The 22,291-nt window shown below is 37.5% G+C and overlaps 1 long non-coding RNA gene across 1 annotated transcript; it reads left to right on the top strand.

Moving 5' to 3' along the window:
- The first annotated feature begins 2,259 nt into the window (after positions 1-2,259).
- Positions 2,260-20,196, top strand: LOC116667728. The gene is made up of 4 exons (XR_004324747.1): positions 2,260-2,352; positions 6,441-6,679; positions 15,666-15,774; positions 19,116-20,196. It is a non-coding gene; the product is annotated as an uncharacterized LOC116667728 (long non-coding RNA).
- The last annotated feature ends 2,095 nt before the right edge of the window (positions 20,197-22,291 follow it).

Genomic DNA, 22,291 nt, shown 5'->3' on the forward strand with positions numbered 1-22,291 from the left:
TTAACTTACAGTGAATTGTTTCTCATTGTGTAGTATATTCAGTCATTCTCAATTATTCCTTTCATTAAAAAGCCTCTTCGGTTGCTGTTTAGGACACATAGGATAATGGAACCTGCAAATGACAATTCCAATATCAGTCTTAGGATGGAGAGTCCAAGCTCAGTAGATACCACATTTTAGTAGTGTTGTTTTCATACAGCTTAATCCAGTCTGGGTGTGCTAAGCATTATACTGCACATTAATTTGTTTCTTTGATCACAACCTGCCTTTGTAAGTAGGTAGGGAAAGTATTATCAAACCCATTTTACAGATGACAGAATTGACATTTTAGTTAATTTCCCAAGTTTATAGTGTTTGTGTTAGAACTAAGAGTAAAACTCAGGCCAGTTCCAGTAAAACCAAATCCCAGGACCTCCCCTCTTTACCTTATAGCCTTTTGAGAAGTACTGTTGTGAATAATATGACATTTTTATTTGCTTCTGGTTTCAGAGTGCTACATTTTAAAATCCAATTTGGATTTAAGTCTACTATGTGTTGAATATGTAATCTCTGAACTGTGGAAAACCTTGTGATGTTACAAAGGATCCAAGAGCTATGTAGTCTAAGAGGAAATCATTTTTAAAGGAAATGAATGTATTGAATGAGTCAGATCTCTAAAATATTCATTTTACACAAGGAGATGTTTTAGTACTAGATTCCATGCTAATACACTACAGAAAATATTAATATCAATAACCCTTTAGGACGGAATTAAGACAGAAATTTAAACCCAGCCTAGCTCTAAAATTTCTATGTTTAACATTTATTGAAGCAGCCATACTCAGTCACATTCTGAAGGTTGCAACTTGTTAAATTTGCGTGTGTGTGTGTGTGTATATATATACATACATATATATATACACACACACACACATACAGACAGGCCAAGAAATGTAAGCGTAATATAGTTTTCACATGTTTTGTGTGAAAATGTTCTTCTTTTAGTTGATCAGTTATGGAGATTTTGAATTCACAGACCCTGACACCTGCAGATACATGCACATTTGCAGACGGTAATTAGAGCCTCACCTCTCCACCTCCCTCAGTGTCTCCTATTTATCTTGCTTATCTTTTGTTTATCTTTCCAGGACTCACAGGGAGGAAGAAGAGGCTGCTGTCCTGGCACAATCCCAGGTCTGAATTTGTCATCTCTGATGTTTTGAATCAGCTGCCTTTGTATTGTTGTATACTTGGTCCAGAAGAGTTAGAGTGGATCTCATCTCATCCCCTCCTCAAAGAGGCTGTGAAGACGTCAGCACTGAATGAGTAAGCTGGGTGGTCTGGGATGAGTCAGTCATTTCACAGAAGGAGCAGTAGGTGCAAGTCAGCAGGCCGAGGTCTTTGACACCCTTCATCAATTCCCTCTTTTCTGAGTTGCCTTTTAACGGTGGTAGAGCAACTGCTTTTAACGAATTACTGAATTTTCCAGCCAGGAGAGATATTAGGGATTATCAAATGTCATTCCTATCATTTTATGGAAATGGAGGCACAGAGAGGTGACATGCTTTTCTCAAGGCCACATAACTAGTAGTGATAACTGGAACTAGAAAATGAGTTTACTAACACCCTTTTGTTTTAAACTCTGCCTCCCATGCCCAGTCAAATAAATGACTGCACTGAGACGGTCACTGAATTAAGCAGTTGTTTTGATTGAACTGGTATAATCAATTAAAATTCCTGCAACTAGGATTTATTTATACTCATGAACAGACTTGAAGCTGATTAAGCATTTTAGATTCAATTCTTTCTGGATTCCTTGGGCCATGCTTTCATCTGGCTCAACCTCAAAATAAAGAACCTCAGAACATTTTATTCCTTAAAAAATGCAATTAGACATGCCATGTAAAACGTATAGTCTTGTGTGATTATAGGAATTTTGCCATTATAACCTCTTGGCCAAAGATGATTTTATTATGTAGAATTGAATTGAAGTCATATAAATGGAAAACAGTATTTCTAAAACACCAAGAAAGGACAACCACTGCAAAGAATGTGATAACATCTACATCCCGTAAATGATGGGTTTCGACTAATACTTAAAGTTCTTTGGAACTCAGAATAATGGAATTCATGGAGGAAATAACCAGGATGACCTTAAAATTTCTCTAGCAAATCTCAGGGGAAAATGCACAGTTAACAAGCATACTGGCAATCATCATAAAATATCTAACAGCTTTCTTTCAGTTGCAGGACAAAGGAATTTGTGTTAACAAAGATGGAAAATTGGATAAAAAGATTGATTTTTTTTCTGTAGCTTCCGGCCTGGTGTTTTAAAAGTCAAGAAGTACTTTTTTCATTCACGGCCATAGCAAGGTATAGTGGAATCAATCATGAAATTGGTTAAACAAAGGCATTTGTGAAAGCATGTAAAACTGATGCAAAGAAAGTTAAATCATCACCAGTAAAAGTCTACTGCATCTCTATACATATGTTTCAGTTATAGCCACGTTGATTGAGTTTTTGTTTAATAAGCTATTTTCCGCAGCGAGTTTATTCTTTGTTCCATGCCGAGTTCCTTTTAGGATTTCCATGTGACTTGTATTAGCATTTTTGGCTTCAAAACTACCTCTAATGAATCATTTGCAGTTTTTTTAAGGGTGCTTAAGAAATTAGACTGTGACAGTTATCCAAAACATAATTTAATATGCAGTTTAATTATTTAATACGCTATTTAAAAATTGAAGTGTGGCCTCTGGTTGGTTGATTGATACAGTACCATTAAGGTGGATTTGAAGCCCCTTCAAGAAGATAATTATCAGCCGAGTCCTTCATGGTCTGGACTTATAAATTAAGTTGTGTTCTAATAAAATGCTAATTCAAAAATGTCAACTTCAGTGGTTTTAGAAGTGTATCTTTAAAATATTAATAAACACCTACATCTTTAAAAAAGTAATTACTAAGCTAAGGAAATTGAGTGAAATATTCTGTTAAAATGAAAGTAGTCTAATAATACAGTATTTCTTATTATATTTATATGTATTCACATTTATTTCCCATTTCCATATTCTCAAAAAAATACATGATTCTTTTTACAAAAATATTTGTCAACATACAATGGTTCAAATCTTTGCAATAATGGTGGGTCTTGAGACAAATCTTAGACATCATGACAAAACCTCACAACTCTCTTTACAGGAGAAAAATGAAAGTAATTGTTGGCTCTCTTTGCAGCTTGTTACCAAATTGTGCCTCTTTTTGCAAAAAAAAAAAAAAAAATTTTGCATTTTTTCCAAGAGTAACACAAATGGAAATGAAAATGGAAGTATAACACAGCTTAGATAAATATCTTTTGAAGAGTATTCTGAAGACCTCTACATTAGAATCAGTTGTGGTTTAAAATGCAAATTATTGGCTAGTCTCAGACCTATGGAATCAGAAGGTTCTCTAAAATCTGAAAACCGGTGATTGAGATGCTTAACAATTTCTTGTTTCAGAAAGTCTTCCCTAATCCTCAAAGCCAGATTTGTTACCCTTAACTGTATTCTTCTTTCATTTCATTACCCTTAACACTGTAATCACTGCCTAGACAGCAGGGGCTGTGTCTTCTCTTCTGTATTCTCAAAGCTTAGCACAGTATTGACATATGATAAACCTTTAAGAAACTCTTTGTTGAATAAATGAATGACTAATTAGTATAACATAGAACTATGGCCATGATGAAGCAGAATTCTTGATGATAATCCAATTTCCCAAGTCACAGACAAAAGTGATTTTAAATAGTTATCTCCTTCCACCTCCCACCACTCATGCTACCACCACTCCAGAGAATAGTGTTCTTTTAACTATAATTTTCCAATCCACCACCTTTGAAACTGAACTGTCACCTCAGCAGTGATATTAAAGTATGTCTACAGCTTTGCAACAATTTTTAGCCAAGTCTTTTGCTAATTCAAATTTAGAACAGGAAATCTTCTGCACCCTTGGCATCAAAATCAAGAGTGCTCTTAAGAGAAGGAGTTTAAAATGCAAGATAAGAGAAGTTCCATGCAGTGAAGTGGTTGACTGAGAGTTAGGGAAATGGAAGAAGCCACAGACACTAGAAGCCTTGTATAATTCCTTGAGGTTAAGCCTGGAAATCAGTTCGAAAACTGTAGTTAGAGGGTTTTGAAAATTTTGGCCAAGCATTCAAGATTAAGGGCGGTACCTTATTTACTTGATTATCAGCTACGGTTTGTATTAAAAGCATCACCCCCTAAAGAGAACATGGAGGGCTGATCTGGGAAAATGACCCCAGTGTACCTGCCCTTACATTTATCTCATAAAACCACACATCTGGTTTAGAAAGAAGCCAAAAGAGGGAGCTGCCTAGAGCATTTCTTAATTTAAATGATACATTTAATAACAATGTTCCAGGCTCAGAAGTCACTAGAGCACAATTGTCTTGAAGTCAGTGGCTGCAGCCTCTTTACCTTTGCACCCTCGTACTCCTTCAAAGAATTCTTGCTCATAGCAGAAGCTCCTTGGTCAGTGCTTCTTGAACGTTGAATACAAACAGAAGGAGAACTCACATAAGTCTAAGAATAGAGAATTTTAAGTAACTGGGCTTTCTATCATTGAAGTTTTGCTGTTGAGTATTATAGTAAATTATAGACAAACCCTATTAATTCTAAAATATAGACTCAGATAGGTCATAAGAGGTAAATACAGACAAGACCAGGCAGGAACTGAAGCCAGAGTGTGGGGTGGGAGCTTGGCCACTGGGAAGACAAGTACAGTTATTAAGACTAGAAACAAGCTGAGTTGATTCTGAGAAGCTGAGATAATGGCCTGAGGCCTCTTAAGGACTGGTTGAGTTGGAGATTTTCGAGTGGGATTTGAACACTTGGCCAAAGAAGGTTGGTAAGTGGTCAAGGGTACTCAGAGATTATAGAGAAAGTTACCACAAAAGTTTAGCTTATAGCAATATCCTCCTTTAGCACACTGATCAACAATTGCCAGGCAGGGCTAGATGCATGCATGTACATACAGCCTTGTGCAGCTAGGGCTCCATGCTTGGTTTAATGCTCTGCTGTCACCGTCTTGAAATTCTAAAGAATTTTATTTTAGAACTTGTGTTTGAAAGCAGGGTTCCGTGGGGCAATGGAGCATGCACATGAGCAGAGAGGGTATGCACAAAATGCATGTCTGTCATTCCTTGCCACCCTTTTTGCATATAGGGTTTGTGTTGCCCCGTGAGCACAGAATTCTGGTGGACCGACGATGTTGACAATTTCAGCAAGACTGAAAGTGAATACAAGTAACATTTAAAACTGAGTAATCCAGAGGTGCTGACAGCCCCCAGAGTCTACACTTTCAATCTGAAGCAGAACATCCTTTGAACAAAGAAAGAAGGCAATGGAATCCTAAGAAGCATCAGCAGTCAGTTTTTACTCATGATATTCCCTTGTATTAGCCAAACACTTTCACTGAAAATGATGACTTAGAAGGTGAGGGAGAGATAGGGCAACATATAGTCCCTTCTCCTGTCAGTTCTTTACTCACTGATAAGCCGAAGGTAGACGGTGTTGGTAGAATGTATATTTATCAAGAAGGGATATAAAAGCAGGGCAGCATTTCCACTCTTCTGGTAAGAACAAAATACATATGAGCTATGAAAAATACATATGCATGTATGAGCTATGAAATATGAATTGTGCCATTTCAACAATTTTGCATATGCTCTTATATTTGCATTTAAAACTGACATTGCACAATATAAAAATGAACAGTAAAATTCATGCAAATAATTTAAAATTTTAATATTTTTCTACCTAGAATGACATTAAATAAAAAATAAAAAACACCATTAAGTCAAGAGAAAAGCCACAGAAGAAAAAAAAAGTTTATCTTTTTAATACCTTTAATGGCATTTCCCTCCACCCTGCTTTTTCAAGGAGGAGTTGTGCATTTTTATTGTGCACTGGGCCCTGCACATTATATAGCTAACCTTGCTGTCAGGCAAGTATTTCAAGAAGCATTGTCTTGGAAAATTCTGGAAAGAAGGAATGCACAGCAGGGAACTAAAGCCTGAAAGATTATCTAACCTCCTTCCCGGTCACAGAGCAATCAAAGGACATTGTCAGGAACTCTGATCTGGGCTCTGCTCCCTAGCTGTGTGGCCTTGTGAAAGTTGCCTAATCTTTCTGAGCCTCAGTTTCCCCATAGTAACATGTATGGGTGCTGAGAGGGATAGACATAACTCATGCAAAGTGTCTACTACAAAATAACCTCTTAATATATGATAGCTATTAACACTGCTATAATTAAAGGTTCTGTTATTTCTAGGACACATAGGATTACCCTTACATATGACAGATTAGGAATTGCTTTTGTGAAAGGATTTGAAGACATCCTGATTTCCTCCTGATGCCTAAAATCCCCCAAGCAATCCACTCCTGATTATTCTAATTTCCTTTTCACAGGGCTACCCATAAAAGGTATAATACAAATCCTGAGCATCTCAGTGTGAAAGTAACAGCAGATAGAGGCCATCTCTGCAAGAGCGATGGACACCTGGAGCGTTGGGTGGAAGGTATTTCTGAAAGGGACAAGTGCCCCAGAATGAAATCATGAGGGGAGAGTACAAGGAAGTACAAAAACAAATTCCACCTTCTTGGAAGCTACAAGTTAGGCTTGTGATCATCAAAGTGGACACATTTGGGTAAGTCGAATATCTTACAACCCATCGGTCTCAATTTTCAAACAAAATAATGGGTTGATTATTGTGAAAATACCTTCACAGTTTAAGATTTAAAAATTCAACAGGCATTCATCTGAGGCTTCTTCTATATGTGATACAGTGCTAGGCACTCGCGAAGAGACAAAAAGGAATAAGGAAAGATCCCTGCCCCCAAGTTGGTCACAGTTTGGAAGAAAGGATTAGATCTGCCATGCTTAATACAGGAAAGAATAAGTGCCACAGGAAAAATAGGGATTGAGATACAGAGCAAAGAGCAGCCATCTCTATTTTAGCTGATGTGTGTCTTTCTCTCCACCCTTGCTGTCTCATGCTAACCTACATGAACTTATTTGTTCTACATGCTGATAATAAGAACCACATTTTTTTGCCCATACACTGTGTCAAACATGTGTCAAAAACCTTCACCTATGTCACAATTAATTCGTGTAAATACTGCTAGGATGAAAAAATGGACTAATAGAAGCTAAGGACTTATTCAAGGTCACACAGCCAATGAGTATCAGAGTCAGGATTCAAACCCAGGTTAATCTGACTCCATAACCTAATCTCTTTCCATTTTGTTTCCACCAGTGCCTACCTGAGGTTCCCCGAAGAGACCATGCAATTATGTTCCTCCGTACTTTTGTGTCTGCTATTTTTCTATGTGGACTGACTTCAATCCCTTGTCTCCAGAATAATCTCCTGTACATAATAAAACCCCAGCTCAGCTATTAAACTCTTTTTCCCACCTTTTTTTCCCTTTAAAAGATTAATAACTCCCTAGTTTATGCTTCCAAGTAGCTCCTATATGTGCTGTTATATTATTTATTATGTTATAGAGGAATAATTTATTTATAGATTTGTCATTCCTTTCAGACAGGAAGCTCCTTGAGAGGTGCTCTATATTTTTTCTGTGTTTTTCTATTTAGCACGTGGTAGGTACTCAACAGTTTTTTGCTGAAACACATTGAATTGGATATTCAGTTAAGGGAATTAGTATTGGGAATTAGAATTAGTATTTTTTGTAAAAGACCCAAAAATAAATATTTCCGGCTTTGCAAGCCTGTTGCAATTACTCCCCACTGTTATTTCAGTGCAAAAACAGTGATAGAAAATATACTTAAATGAATGAGTATGATTGTGTTCCAGTAAGACTTTTATCTACAAAAACAGTCTGGTAGGTCAGAGTTGGCCCTCAAGCTGTAGTTTGCCAACCCCTGATGTATAGTATGTCAACAGGCTGATATTAAGAGTGGGAATGGAGAAGGCCTTCCAAGCAGAAGAAACAGTATGTGCAAATGCCCTGTGGCAGTATGTGATCAGGGGAAAACACAAATGAGTAGGGCTGGTTTATGGTGTACAAAGAAGGAGGTCATAATAGATACATCTGGAAACGTGGGGCAAGAGTATGAAGGGCCTTAAAAGATAGAGTAAGGGTCTGTTCTAAATCCAGTAGATATGGGAATGCCATTGAAGTTTTTTAGCAAACTGATGACCTGCCGTGACTGTACACCAGAAATTAACCTGCCCACACATATACCACAGGCACACAGATCAAGAGGTTTGTCAAATAACCCAAGCAATGGAATAGACATGGTAAAAATGGAAAAACATGGGCAAACATGAGAGTGGCAGAGGCAGAGGCAGCAGGAACTGACAATTGAACGTCAGCATGGGCAGAATAAAAGATGACACTGACTTTTCTAGCCTGGTGTCTGGGAACATGGCAGACTCAATAATAAAACCAGAAAAAGGCAAGAGGAGGGACTGACTTCAGAAAAAAAATAATAAATTTGTTTCAGACATGTTAAGTCTGATTTTAATACTTGTTTTGCCAGGTCAAAGCCCAAGTTTAAATACTGTGACTTATAACAGCATTCCTTCCCAAAACTGGATTAAAATGTTTCTGCCATTTGGCAAGGAAAATACTTTTAAGTTCCTTTCCAAAATATACCTTTCCATGATGTTTGATCTCTGTTTAAGTTTTATTTTAAGCTCCACCTGTCCTAACAACTAAAGAATACTTAGGAATTATTCTCTCTTTCCTGAGTCTTTTCATTTTCCGGTCATGTGCTGTGCAATTCTCACCCTTCACTTTAGGTTCACATTTTATCCATAAAATAGGATAAATTGTCAGTGCAGGGGACTTGGGTCTTTCCTTATAAACTATGATTATTATATTGAGATAAGCAGAATCAGGGTACAGTCCAACGATAAGAACACAAAAATTGTCAAGCTAGAGAGACAATTGAAATTGAAGTCCAATCATAAGAAATATCCTGAAGGAAAGTTGATGTGTCATGTAGAAATTGAGGTCAGAAACTTGCAAGTTCTGAGTCAAGTTGCCAAATCTTGGTAAGGAACACCTGAGAGCAGAGTCAGAATGACTAAGTCACACATTTGAGATTCATATACAGAAAGAAACGAGGTGAGGTTGAAGATGCAGAGGAGCAGCAGAAGGGAGAGTGTTTGGGTTGAGTGTCTGAGTGAAGGGAAAGTTGTCCAAACCCATAGAATATATAACACAAAGAGTGAACCCTAACGTAAACTAGGGACTTAGGGTGATGGTGATGTACCAAAGTAGGTTCATCAGTTGTAACAAATGTACTATTGTAGTGGGGGATGTTGCTGATGGGGGAGGCCATGCATGTGTGGGGACAGAGGGCATATGGAGAATCTCTGAACCTTCCTCTCAGTTTTGCTGTGAACCTAAAACTGCTCTAAAAATAACAGTCAATAAATTTTTTAAAAATTCATATTTACTAAAAGAACAACAAGAACATAGATCCTAAAAAAAGACGATCAAATCAAAACTTACGAGAAAAATTTGCAAATAAAAATTGTACCACAATCTGAACAAAGTCTGTAGTTTAGCTATTAGGATTGTACCGAAGATAATTTCCTAGTTCTGACAAATGTAGTATGGTTATGTAAGATGTTAACATTAGAAGAAGCCGAATGAAGGGTAGGCAGGAGCTCTCTGTTTCTATCTTTACAACTTCTCTGTAAAATCTAAAATAATTTCAAAATAAAAAGGCAAAAAATTAAAAAAAAAAATCTCCACATAGCTTCCTGGTTGTACAATTTACTGAGTTTAAAGATTAGTCATTGCTTAGGATGGCTCTTCTTCCAAAACCTCTTACTGCATTAAGTCAAATAAGTCAGTGGCTCAGGGCACATTTGTAGAAACTGATGGCTCTTGGTTCTAAGCCTGGCTCTGTTATTTACTAGCTGTGTGACTCGGAGTAAGGTTTACTTAACTTCTGTAAGTCTCTATTTATTTCACCTATAAAATGAGTACACTAATACTTGCCTATTACAAAATAATCCAGAGTGCTTTACACTTTGCCTAACACATGGGTAGTGTTCGGTGGACGTGACAGTAGTATTGATTGGTGTCTGTATATCATGTGTGTGTGTCAAAATTTAACCGCTGCACAGGAAGAGCTGACTATGCTGCAGTCAGCGTATCCCATCACTGCCCAAAATGAAATGCTAGACTTGTTTTGCTGTGCTTTGGGTCCACAAACAGAAGACGCATTCCAGCCTTCTCTCGGAAATATGATTTTCAACTCAGCCACTCTTTTATATTAAAGTAAGCACCGTGACCAGATGGTCTCTGTTCTGGAGTTCCAGAATGACATTAAAAATGAGTGGGCAGAGGGATCTTATTAGTCATTTGTTGGCTTCACAGCGGCCATTTCCATGAAATTATAGGACAATGACAAAATTAAAGCAGCTTATGCTGGCCTTTGGAAAGCTGGTCTCTGTGTCTGCAAATACTCATGGGTCAGGAATGTAGAACAGGGGCAATAAATTGAAGAATTACTGCCTGACGATCCCAGGTCCTTTTGGCTGAGAAGCCAAGACCCCTCCGGAGTTAGGCCCTGAGGAAAATAGGCTAACGACAGGAAATACTGCCTTGCTGAAGAAGGCCTGTAGCACCTCAGCTTTCTGGTTAGCATTTACACCACCAGGGGAAGGGAAGGCCCTTGTAATGGGCTGTTGGAAACTGCTCATGAACTGGATCTAATAGGTGAAAAGAAACTGGCATCAAACCTGGGACTTTAAGCCAGTGCATCCAGGCAGAGGCTTCTGTTCAAGTCTTCCCTGGCCGGCCAGTCCCCTGCTTACACTTCTTCACCTTGGACCCTTCCACCTCTCTGTCCTCCCTCTCCTCTGTGGAGCTGCCTTCTCACTTCCCACTCGCATCCTCCAGCCCACCCCCAGCTCAGAGTCTCAGAAGCTAGTGACAGATATTGTGGAACACATAAATGTGGAGCTTAGAGACTCAAGACCTGAGCTCTGGTAACTCCACCACTTGCTTATGTGAGAAACAGACTGATCATCCCCCACGGTTTCAGTTTTCTCACACTGAATAGCTTTCTTTGCATTAAAAACAACAACAAATTCCTTACTTTGTCTAAAATTTCCACACGGGATTGTTGTGAGGCTTAAATTAAACATATATTATAAGTGTCTAGTGCCGTGTAGGCACTAGATCGACATTAATTACCTTCCCCTTATTGTCCATTGGAGAACTTGAGGAAAATGTCCAGGGATTAGTAGTATAATTTCCACTGTCATTGGCCTAAATTTTGGCCTTGCTCATAGTGCAATGAAAAGTAAAATGTCTTAGAAATTCCAAGAAACATTGCTTTTGAGATTTTAAAAGCTGCGAGAATATCAAACGAATTGTCTGCTCTCACTGAGCTCAGATTTCTCTGACAGCAACTGATTTTGTTACACCAAGGATATGTAGGAAGTAATTAGTTAATTGGATGACCTTCCTTCACCTTTGTGATATTTGCTTTAATAAATTTGCCTACTCTTTCCACATATATGTTTACTCTAAACCCATTGAGAAGAGAATAATGAAAGCCTCTTGGTCTAGATCTTGTGTCCCTTAAAAAGCTTTTATAAATATCTTCAAGAAATGCACCCTCTTTTCCCAAAGGAAAACCTAGAGGTGATTGGAATCCACTTCTCCGAAGTATTACCCATTTCTTTAGCAGCAATTAGAATTTCTAAAAGCAAAAGAAAGTCTTCTTTTGTGTTTTTCGGAGAATGACAGGGAAAGAGAAACTATTTACAGGTGACTGAAAGGTTGTATTAACTTTTCAGATTGCCTTTCCTTTAAAATCTCACTTTTGGTACTTAAATGCCTTTGATTCCAAAGCAGACAAGGGTCAGTCAGCTGCTGTGTTTCAACCTGAACAGCATGTCAGTGGCATCAGAGTCACTGTCATTTTTTGTGTGATAATTTTAGCATGGAGCTCCTATCTGCACACTTCAAATTTCTGAAATCAGTAACAGTTGATCGAATGTTAACAAGAGTTGTGGTGATCATTTTGCAATGTTTACAAATAACATTTTATACAGCTGAAAATAATGTTATATGTCAATTATACTTCAATTTTTAAAAATTGTAGTATTTTCCCCCCTACACTATATTGTTTTCTGGTCTCAACTCAACTTATAGAGTAAATTACATTTTACTGTGCTTATTTAAAAATTTTTACATGACATTAAAAACAAATGAGAGGGCTGGTAAAGAAGTGTAGAAGGTAAGAGTTAAATTTGGCATGTGGTAAAAAGGAAATTGTTTTGGGATGAAAAGGAGGAAGAATAGAAATCCATAAAAGCAAAGTAGAAGAAATAATTATGACACCAGGGAGGCAGGACTGTATAGTGGTTAGGAGCAGAGATGCTCTAGATTCTCAACGCAGAGCTACCCATGTTAGCTGTGTGATTTTACGACAATTACTTAACTCTCTCTGTCTTTATTTTCTTATCTATACTAGAGATGGTGGGCTAGTGGTATCTGTCTAATAAAGTTGCTAAAAGGATTAAATGGGTTAGTGCCTATCACATAATAGGTACTATATAAATCTTTGTTGAACGAAGAAGTAATAATGGCATCGTATATACATGACATAATGCATTTGTCAAAACCCACGGAAATTTACAGCACAAAGAGAGAACCTTAATGTATGCAAATTTTTAGAAGATTATTTAGAAGTTTGGATGGAATGCAGAGCATGAGAAAACAATCTAGCTATATGACAAACATATGAAACAAGCTCACTGAAGGGGGCGGGAGGGATGATACCAAACTAAGTAACTTTGGAAATGAGTGGAGTCTATAGGACTACAGGCAAAAGAAACTGTACATAAGGACTGTACTCTGGATAATAGAGTTAGATGTTGGTTAGAAACTCTGATAACACTATATATGTACACAGGAATGGACCAATTAAATACATGCATGGCAGGTGTTGGGAGCCAGATTTCTCACTGTTGGAGTAGGAGGTTATAGGGTAGCAAGGGGAGGAGGCAAGAATGATCTATGAGGAATGGACTAGAGCTGAAGACATCAGTATGAACTCATGTTTAGCTTAATACAGCTATAGATAGTTACATAGAGAAATATAATATGTGTACCTTCGTGAACTAGTTTACACATAAAAATTTTCCTTCTCTTCTCAGCTAAGAGCACCAACATTCAGTAGCAATGAGCACACCTAGTAGCACCCAAATCTTGGTTTCTAATACCATTATCCCATAAAAGGAATCAGGTTTCCTTGGAGAAATGGCTGATTCTAGAACTGAAGCAGAAAATATACAATCTGAGCCTGGAGCATTTTGTAGTGCTAGGAAGCAAGGAAGTAAGGAAGTATCCAAACAAACAAACAAACAAAAAAACCCCAAATCCTCCCACAACCAAAAATAACCCTACATCAATGAGAGTATGCCAAAGAGACCCTGAAAGAGCTGCCAATGACCAAAGCTGGAATAATATGAGCAATAAAATAGAGCAGTATTGAATCATAACTCAAAATATAAAATAAATTTCCATGAGTCCTTATTGATATAAAGAATTGAGTAAACAAATAAAATAAATGGCCGGTGAGGAGGAGAGGAAGGAAATAGACAAATCTCCCACGCAGATTTCCCAATAATTTATGTAGATAGCCCACCCTCAAGGAAGTGGAACACACCTCCCAACCTCTTAAGTGTAGGCTGTGCATAATGACTTCTTGCCAATGAGTACAGCTTGGAAAGGTGGGGTGTGTAGAGAGGAAAGAGTAACTTTACAGTAGGAAAAAATGGGCAAATGTTACCCTAACTAGGTAACCAAGGATAACATCAACAGTGAGAAGTCATGTTGATAGCAGGTACTCTTGATAGATGTGATGAAAATAGCACTTTTCCTCCCCAAAACACATAATCCCAGTGTAATCTTGAGAAAAACATCAGACACATCCTAAATGAGGGACATCCTACAAAATATCTGAGCAGTACTCCCCCAAAGTGTCAAGGTCGTCAAAATTTAGAGTCTCAGGAACAGCCACAGCTAAGCAGAACCTAATGAGACATGACTAGTAGATTTAATGTGATATCCTGGATGGAATCCAGGAACAGAAAAAGATCATTAGGTAAAAACTAAGAAAATCTGACTGAAGTAATGACCTTAAATAATAATAGTGTATCAACATTGGTGCATTAATTGCAACAAATGTACCATACAAATGTAAGATGCTACTAGGGAAAACTGAAGGTTGGGTGTATGGGAACTCTGTACTGTCTTCATAATTTTTCTGTAACTCTAAAATTGTTATAAAATTAAAAGTTTACTAAAAAACATAATAAATGGTTAAAATTTATGAAGCACTCATTGTATGGTAGACACTTCTTATGCATAACTTTATAACCCCAAAATAACTGGTAACAGAAAAATGCCATTTATAATGAATCAACCAAAAATAGGGTTTTAAATTTCATAGTGAGTAGTGAAAAAAATAAGTTTGACTGAATGTCCATTTTGAAAAAGAAAACTGAAATTGTGAGACTAACTTTATTAAAATATACATTTAAAAATTATATTATGCATGTATATTTGTATGGGAGTTCTTAGAATTAACAAGGAGCAAATCAGTTTGGGTTTGTTTTAGTATAATTTTGTAACCAAAATACATAATGTCATGAAATGACACCTTTTTTTTGTTGCATAATCTTTAAGATGTTTTTACAAAAATATGTATTATGACTTGCTTAATTTTCCTAATATTTCTCTTAATTCTCTGATGTCCAGATCATTCTCCTCTGAAGAAACTATCCTGTTATCATCCTTGTTCCCCATGAAGTCCAGCCAAATCATCCCACTTAGTGTTATTCTTTCTTGCCTTTGACGTCCAGGATTTTTTTTCCCCCTACTTCTCTGATAACCTTCATTTCATTCTGTTGGGTATTAGAATTAGTTGTTGAAGTACCTTTCCTTCACCAGAAAATAATACTAAGAACTGCAACAGTGTAACAATGTCTAAGTAAAGTTAACGTCTTCTGCACACCTAAAATGCCTTATGTTCAGTCAACCTCAGTTTCCCCATTTATAAACTAGGTAAAGGAGAACAGCAAAACCTGAAATTCTGACTTCATAGGATTCTTGTGAGAACTCATGAGACTGATCTTCTTCCCTGGCAGGGCCATGGGGCCACTGGCACTTTCCTGACCTTTCCTGTGAATGCCAATCCTCTGCTTCTTTAGTTACAGCAGGGAACATTTTGAACTTTATCTCTTCCCAATGGAGCAAGTTTGTCAGTGTATTTCACCCTGCGTGGTAACTTCAGCCTATTGACCTCTGACCTCTGAAGTACAGCATCAAGAACAATTCTGAGTTGATGTCCAGGGCCAGTGGGAGAGACTGCCATGATGGGCTAGAAATGTCTGTTATGACTTTAGGACTGGGAACTGATGATACATAATCTCTAGTCTCAAAATACAGCCACCAGTAATTAGCCCTTGTCCATGCATGCTGCTTAATTAAGAAGTAGAATTGATTTCCCCTCCCCTTGATTCTGGCTGGCCTTGTAACTTGCTTTGACAGATAGAATTTGGAAGAAGTGATGAGGGACTTCTGAAGCTAAGGCTTGAAAATGACTAACAATTTTTGCTTCCTCTCTTTTAGAAGCCAGCTGCCATCTAAGAAGTCTAACTAACCTGAGGCCACCATGCTGTAAGGATTCCCAAGATACCCATGTGGAGACCATGTGGAAGATCACTGAAGTGCCATTCATGTGAGTAAAGCCTTGTTGGACCTTTAGGCTCACTGAATGCAGCTGAATGACTCTAGCTGAATGACATTATGTGGAGTTGAAGAGCCAGCCAGCTGTGCCCTACCCAAATTTCTGCTCCACAGAATCATCAAAAACTAGCAATTCATTGTTTTAAGCCATTAGGTATTGGGACAGTTTGTTACACAGCAATAGATAACTGAAACATGATAGTTGGGATAGAGTTTTCCATTTCTAAATATAATTTAGAAAATTTAACTTAGGGTACTGGTTAGCTCCCAGCCCCTATTCCAGGTAATCTACTTCAATTGCTTAGGGATCGGTATATTTTGAAATTCTTTATTAGACTCTTATATAGAACTAAGGTTCAGAACCACTTGTCCAAGGAGAAACGGAAGAGGATGTGCTGAGCTAGAAAGTCAAATTGAGCTAAAACAGAGGGATAAGACTTTTGGAAGTCATTAACATTTGGGATTAGCCAGATAAACAAAGTAAAACAAAAACTCCTCCTTAGTCACCGACAACACGCCACCTTACATCAGGCAAGCTGCAGAGGGGTAAATAAAGAAGACACAGGAATCAGAGATAAATGAGTAAATCAGCAAATAAAAGAACATTCCCCTTGTGTTTTTTTCTGAGCAATATATTTTTTCTGTGTTTTTTTTTTTTTTTTTTAATCTCAGTCTTTCCTGTGTGGCTGTACTAAATGAAGCTTGCCTAGAGTTGGGTGACAAAAGTGTGCATTTCATTACCATTAACATTATCTTGAGCTAAGTTTGCAGTGTGTTGATAGGTCCACAAGGTCCTTATCCCCAAATTCAGACCCAGTATTACCCGAGTTGCAGAATAATTAGCCATACAAACAAGATAGACAGATAGATAGATAGATAGACAGACATAATTTTTTTGCCAAGATTTTCAGGATTGTACTTTGTGCCTCATATCCCATTTTCAGTTGAAATTTGGATAACAGAAAGGTTTGACAGTTTTTGGTGAAAACATGAGGGAAAGGAGTTTAAGCACCTCAGATGTGTGGAGTGCTATTAGATATGTTCCTATTATGCTGGAAAGTCATTAAGGAAATATGTATGCCAAGCCACACCATCAATTTCGAGATATTGACTCTAACAGAGATGTCAATATTCTAGTCACATTGGCAGAGTTTAACCTCAACTAATGTCTACTGACACATGACACTTTGCCTGTCCTTTAAACCATTTATATCTTTGCTTTAGGCAAAATGCATTCTGTCTCTATTGATATATAATTGTCAAGTACTTGAATCTAAGACTGTAGACTTAGCAGGAAGGAAGAAAGAGAAAGAAAGAAAGAAAGGAAGGAAGGAAGGAAGGAAGAAAGAAAAGGAAAAGAGAAAGTGCTGGTTTTCATTGGAAGCATGTCTGCCTTTGAAGCTTCATATTTCAGAAGCTGAAATAAGAGTCTCCAGTGGTTTTGATTATAATCGTTGCTATGTGGTCCTCGCGCTTTCCAGGGCACCTCATATAAGACCACATGTGCCATTGGCTGAATAGCGCTGATTAGTGAATGAATATGACACAGAAAAGCCTAGAGGTCTTTCAGCCCCCAGCCACTTTCCAGGAGGGGGAAGAACATCCTCTGGGCCAGGCACATTCAGTCTTTGGATGTGTTAATATGAAATACTTTCATCGCTCCAATTTCCACTCTTGTGGATTTTTCCTGGCTCCAACTCAGTGACCTGATTCTCTAATTTTCCCTCCTCTGAGAACATACTTTTTCTTAAGTTATTTTTTCTCTGAAATCCACACCGCCTCCCCTCCCTTCCCTTTTGATTTCTTATTCAGCCTGGAAACTACCTCACCAGTTGTAATTAGCCTGAATACTTGAGGGAGGGAGGAGGGCTCTCCTCAGGAAATAGCCAGAATAAAGCAAGATTCCTTCTTCAAGGAGTAGGAAGAGAAAGCCAGGCCCTTGTAAGCTGATTAAATGTCTCTTTGCTTTTTCATCTATTGTAAAGCACCAAACTCTGATGAGAGCCTATTCTTTCTGTTATTTTATAACCTTAATTGATCTATACTATACATTCTCAGCTTGCTAGGCTAGATGTACTTTCTAATGTACTTTCCTGGACCAAGTAAAGAGTAGAAATATACAATTTTTAAGTGTCAAGTTAGCAGATTTCTAGTGTTTTCTATCTCAGTCATTTCTGTGTGTCTGTACTAAATGAAGCTTTCCTGGAGGTGGGTGACAAAGGTCTGCTTTTCATTCCCATTAATGTCGTCTGGAGCTAATTTTGCAGCGTTCTTAGTGGGTTCATTAGAACCTTACTAATAGAATTTCTGTGAAAGAATTATGTTTCCTATGTTTTTTTTACCAGTCAATTTGTCTTTTTTTCAATTGTAATAGCTATGATTCATGCATGCTGTGCAGTGTTATCATTATATTATCTCAATTAGTCACCATAATAACCCTGAAAGTAGTGATCAATATCCACATTTTACAGATGAAAAGTCTGAAGCTTAGCGTTAACTACATAATAAGTTGCCCAAAGGGGCACAGTTAGTTTCAGACCTGAGATTCAAACCCACGACTCTTTGGCTTCAAATCTTTATACTAAGTGCTATTGCCTTTCAAAAACATGCACTGCCAGCTGTTGAAGAGAGAGAAAAAGAGGGATTTTTCTTTTTTAAAAAACAAGGAAGGAAAGAAAGGAAAAGAAATGAAAAAACTTCTCTATTTGAGCATATGCGGATGATAGTGGTTGGAACAAAAGGGTGGCTATTCAGAGCTGTTTAAACCTAGGGCAGGGCAGGGCAGGGCAGAAACACCCTGGTTTATACAGCACTAATTTAATACAAGAAAGCATGGTGTCTAGATGCCCAGTTTCCAAGAATGGTCACAAGCATGTTTAAGAACCAGTTGCTGCATCTGAGGGAAACTGTAACCTATCTCTAATAACCTAGAAGTCACTGAGCTGACAGGCAATCCCTTTTATCAATTGGTGGTCATTATTAATTTGGAGAAGAAAGTGACTTCTCCCTTTTAGTAAAGAAAGCATAAAATTCTAATCTCCTAACATGTAAAAATTTCATAAACTTTCTCTCAATCCTTTAATAGTATAAAAATTAGAAGAAATATAAAGACAGAAGCCTACTTCATCATGTGTGCATATTCACCCACTGCATGCTAAGACTGTATATTATTCCCCTTTATGGTTTTTTCAAATTCTAAAATGAGTATCTGTATAATGATAATTATTAGATATTGATTTCAAAATCCATTTCTGTTGATTTGTATTAGTATATCAGATTTGATGGTGATAATGGGCACTTACCATATGACTGCTTTATTGATACTCTTTTTAGATCAAAGACTCCTGATTGAACAGCCTGTTCTACTGACACCAAGAGCACCAGGAATCTGCTCCCTGACCTGACCTGCATAAGTTAATTATTTTGTGTGTCCAAAAGATATTTATGGTTGTAACCTCTTGGCTATATCATTGATGAAGCTCCTGATATTTTCCTGAGCTGAGTTTCCAGAGCAACTATAGCTGAGAGTTGGCTGGCTGGCTGGAACAGAATCCCTAAGAGATGCATCGGTGAAATCATGGGAGACCATGGTCTCTGGTCAGCAGATACTCAGAAACCTATGGGAAATGTAATTTTATTTTACCTTTGAAGTTCGTGTCAAGAAGATCATTCACTTTTGTGACCACAGCACTGAGACATTTTTGTAATTTCCCATAGCTTAAGGGTTTTTCATGCTGCATTAAGTATCTATGGTGTTTAAATAGCATTACAGCCTATTAAATCCGTGACCCACAAAGTAGGAAGCTTGAGAGGCACAAAAAAGTAATTCACAAGAACAGTTTTCTATAAGGTTATTTTCCTGTAAAATAGAAGGAAAAAAAAAAAGAGCCCTTTATGTAAAAAGTAGGAATTTGGGTCCGTGGGTCATTGATAAGTGGGGTATAAAGGGGAAAAAATTACAACTGTCTCTACCTAATTTCCTCTGTCGCATGTTTTTGATTTCTTATAGCAAATAATTCTATGACATTGCATATTCAAGGCATTAGGAGTCACTGCCTTAGAACTCATGACTTCTTGCTTTCCATGCTGAAGTTTGACCATACCTGTGTATCCAATACCCAGAAAGAGCCCCTCTCATTGCAATAAAAATATCTTCAACCAGGGGCTACTCTAATTTTGTTTGGCTTTGGTCTTATGAAATGACTCACCTAACACTTTAAAAAACTTCTCCACATATTGAATAAATAAAATACAACTGAATCACTAATTTGCCGTAACTAACTGCACTAACTAGCCCTCACTTGGAGATAGAAGGATTGCAATATTTTATTCTCTGAAATGAAGCTCCTTTTTTTTTTTAATGCACCCTTGGAAAATCACCATTTGACTTTCGGACACAGTGTTTCAGACTCTAGTGTTAATTTTATTAAGCAGTATAATCAGAAAGTCACTTGAATCATCATGTAATAATTTGTGCTTCTGGACCTTAATAGTCATGACTCTAAGAACTCAGTGCTCCAGTAATTATTCCAACAAAGAGAGACTTAATCAACCCAATATTATTCAGACCCCAAAGAAACTCACTGTAGTGATTCTCATTTTTTTTTAAATGTTATCTTAAAAAAAAAAAAAGAATAGGGAACTAGGAATTTTTGGAGGCTTCCTACAACGATAGTGAGTTGGTAACTGAAAATCTGGAAGGAAGTAGAGTAAAATGGGAAGAGATTCATTTTATTGAATCTTATACCAAGTACATACAGTCTATAGGATGAGGGAAAATTTCCTAATTCAGTAGAGCTTCACTCTTCTCTTTAGCAAAATTGAACTGGTTATACGGAGGGATCTCACCGTATGCTGTGGAGAATAATTTATGTTTAATTTAAATGCAAAAAGAGTAAAATGTTTAGGCAATAAACCCAAATATCTACAGTGTCACAACACTATACAATAATATACAGGACCCATCAGCCTCCCTTTTTAGATCCTGCTCATTAATGTTACTTTTTCTAGTCTACATGGTACTGATACTCATTTATATGAAAACTTTCTTTCTTAGATTGCAGTTTCACATTCATTTGGCAAACATTTAATGAGTACCTAATTTGTGCTAAGTGCTTTGTTGTATAGATAGTGATGAATATGGTTGAGCATTCAAATTGCTCACAGATTAGTTGAAGAGATGGAAATATAAGCCACTATTGCAATTGTGAAAAATATTATGAGAATATCAAGTATTATGGGACCCCAGGGGAAGGAAGGTACTATTTGGGCCTCTCCCATTCTCTGTTCCACACACTCCACACAGGCTTTCATCCTCACCACTCCTCAGACTGTTCTCATCCAAGTCAACAATGGTTCCCATGTTGCTAAATCTGGATCGTGCCTTAGTCCCCATCTTGCTCAATATGTCAGCAATATTTCACACAGTTGTTCATTTCCTCCTTCTCGAAAAGACTTTCTTCACTTGGCTCCTGGGAAGTCACTCTTGCTTCACTTCCTATCTTACAGCTACTCCTTTTAAGTCTTCTGTGTTGGCTCTTTTTCATCTTCCCAAGCTCTGAACATCACAGTGCTCTAGAACTCAGTCCCTGAACTCTATTTTCTCCTCTCTTCTCCCTAAGTGATCCTACCTCATTTCAGGGCTTTAAATATCATCTTTTGTAGATAACTATCTCCCCAGTACCTACCTCTACCCATGATATTCCCACTGAACTCCAAAGCATTTATCCAATGGCCTACTTGATATTTCCACTTACAGGTCAAACAGGTGTCTCACACGTAACATGGTTTAAAAAAAAGATTATTCTCACCCAATCTGTTCATCCTACAGTCTTTGCCATCTTAATAAAATGGGAACTTCATCATTCTAGTTACTCAGATCAAAATTCTTGGCATTATCCTTGACTGTTCTGTTCATATTCTACATTTCAGCTTTGCCTTCAAAATATATTCAGAATCTGACAACACTTAATACCTCGCCTCTTGTTACTGTGGATGACATTTGTCACCTGGATTATCATGATAGCCTTTTATCAGGACTTTCTGCTTTTATTCTTGCCTCCCTACACTTAATCCTATACATGGCTATCAGAGTGACCCATATATGGTGATATTTTCACTCTTCTGCTCTCCCTCTACCCTTCAATGGTTTCTGATCTTATTCAGAATAAAAATTAAAGTCCTTTCCATGGCCTACAAGGCCCTACAAAATCTTGCCCATAGCTACCTCTTTGATCTCATCCCCTACTCATTCACTTCACTCCAATCACACTAGCCTCGCATCACTTCCTCTGATATACCAAGAATGCTCTGCTTTGGGCACTTTGCACTTGCTATTCCCTCTGCCTGCAGTTCTTTTCCCACCATCACCCCATATCCACATAGACTGAACTCATGCTTTGTTTTTATCTCTGCTCTGATATGACTTCGTCAAAGTGGCTTTCCTCAACCACTGTTTAAAATAACATCCTCACCCATTTATCCTGTCTTATTTTCCTTCATCCTAGCTT

Source organism: Camelus ferus, chromosome 12 (assembly GCF_009834535.1).
Source record: "Camelus ferus isolate YT-003-E chromosome 12, BCGSAC_Cfer_1.0, whole genome shotgun sequence".
NCBI classification, from domain to species: domain Eukaryota; kingdom Metazoa; phylum Chordata; class Mammalia; order Artiodactyla; family Camelidae; genus Camelus; species Camelus ferus.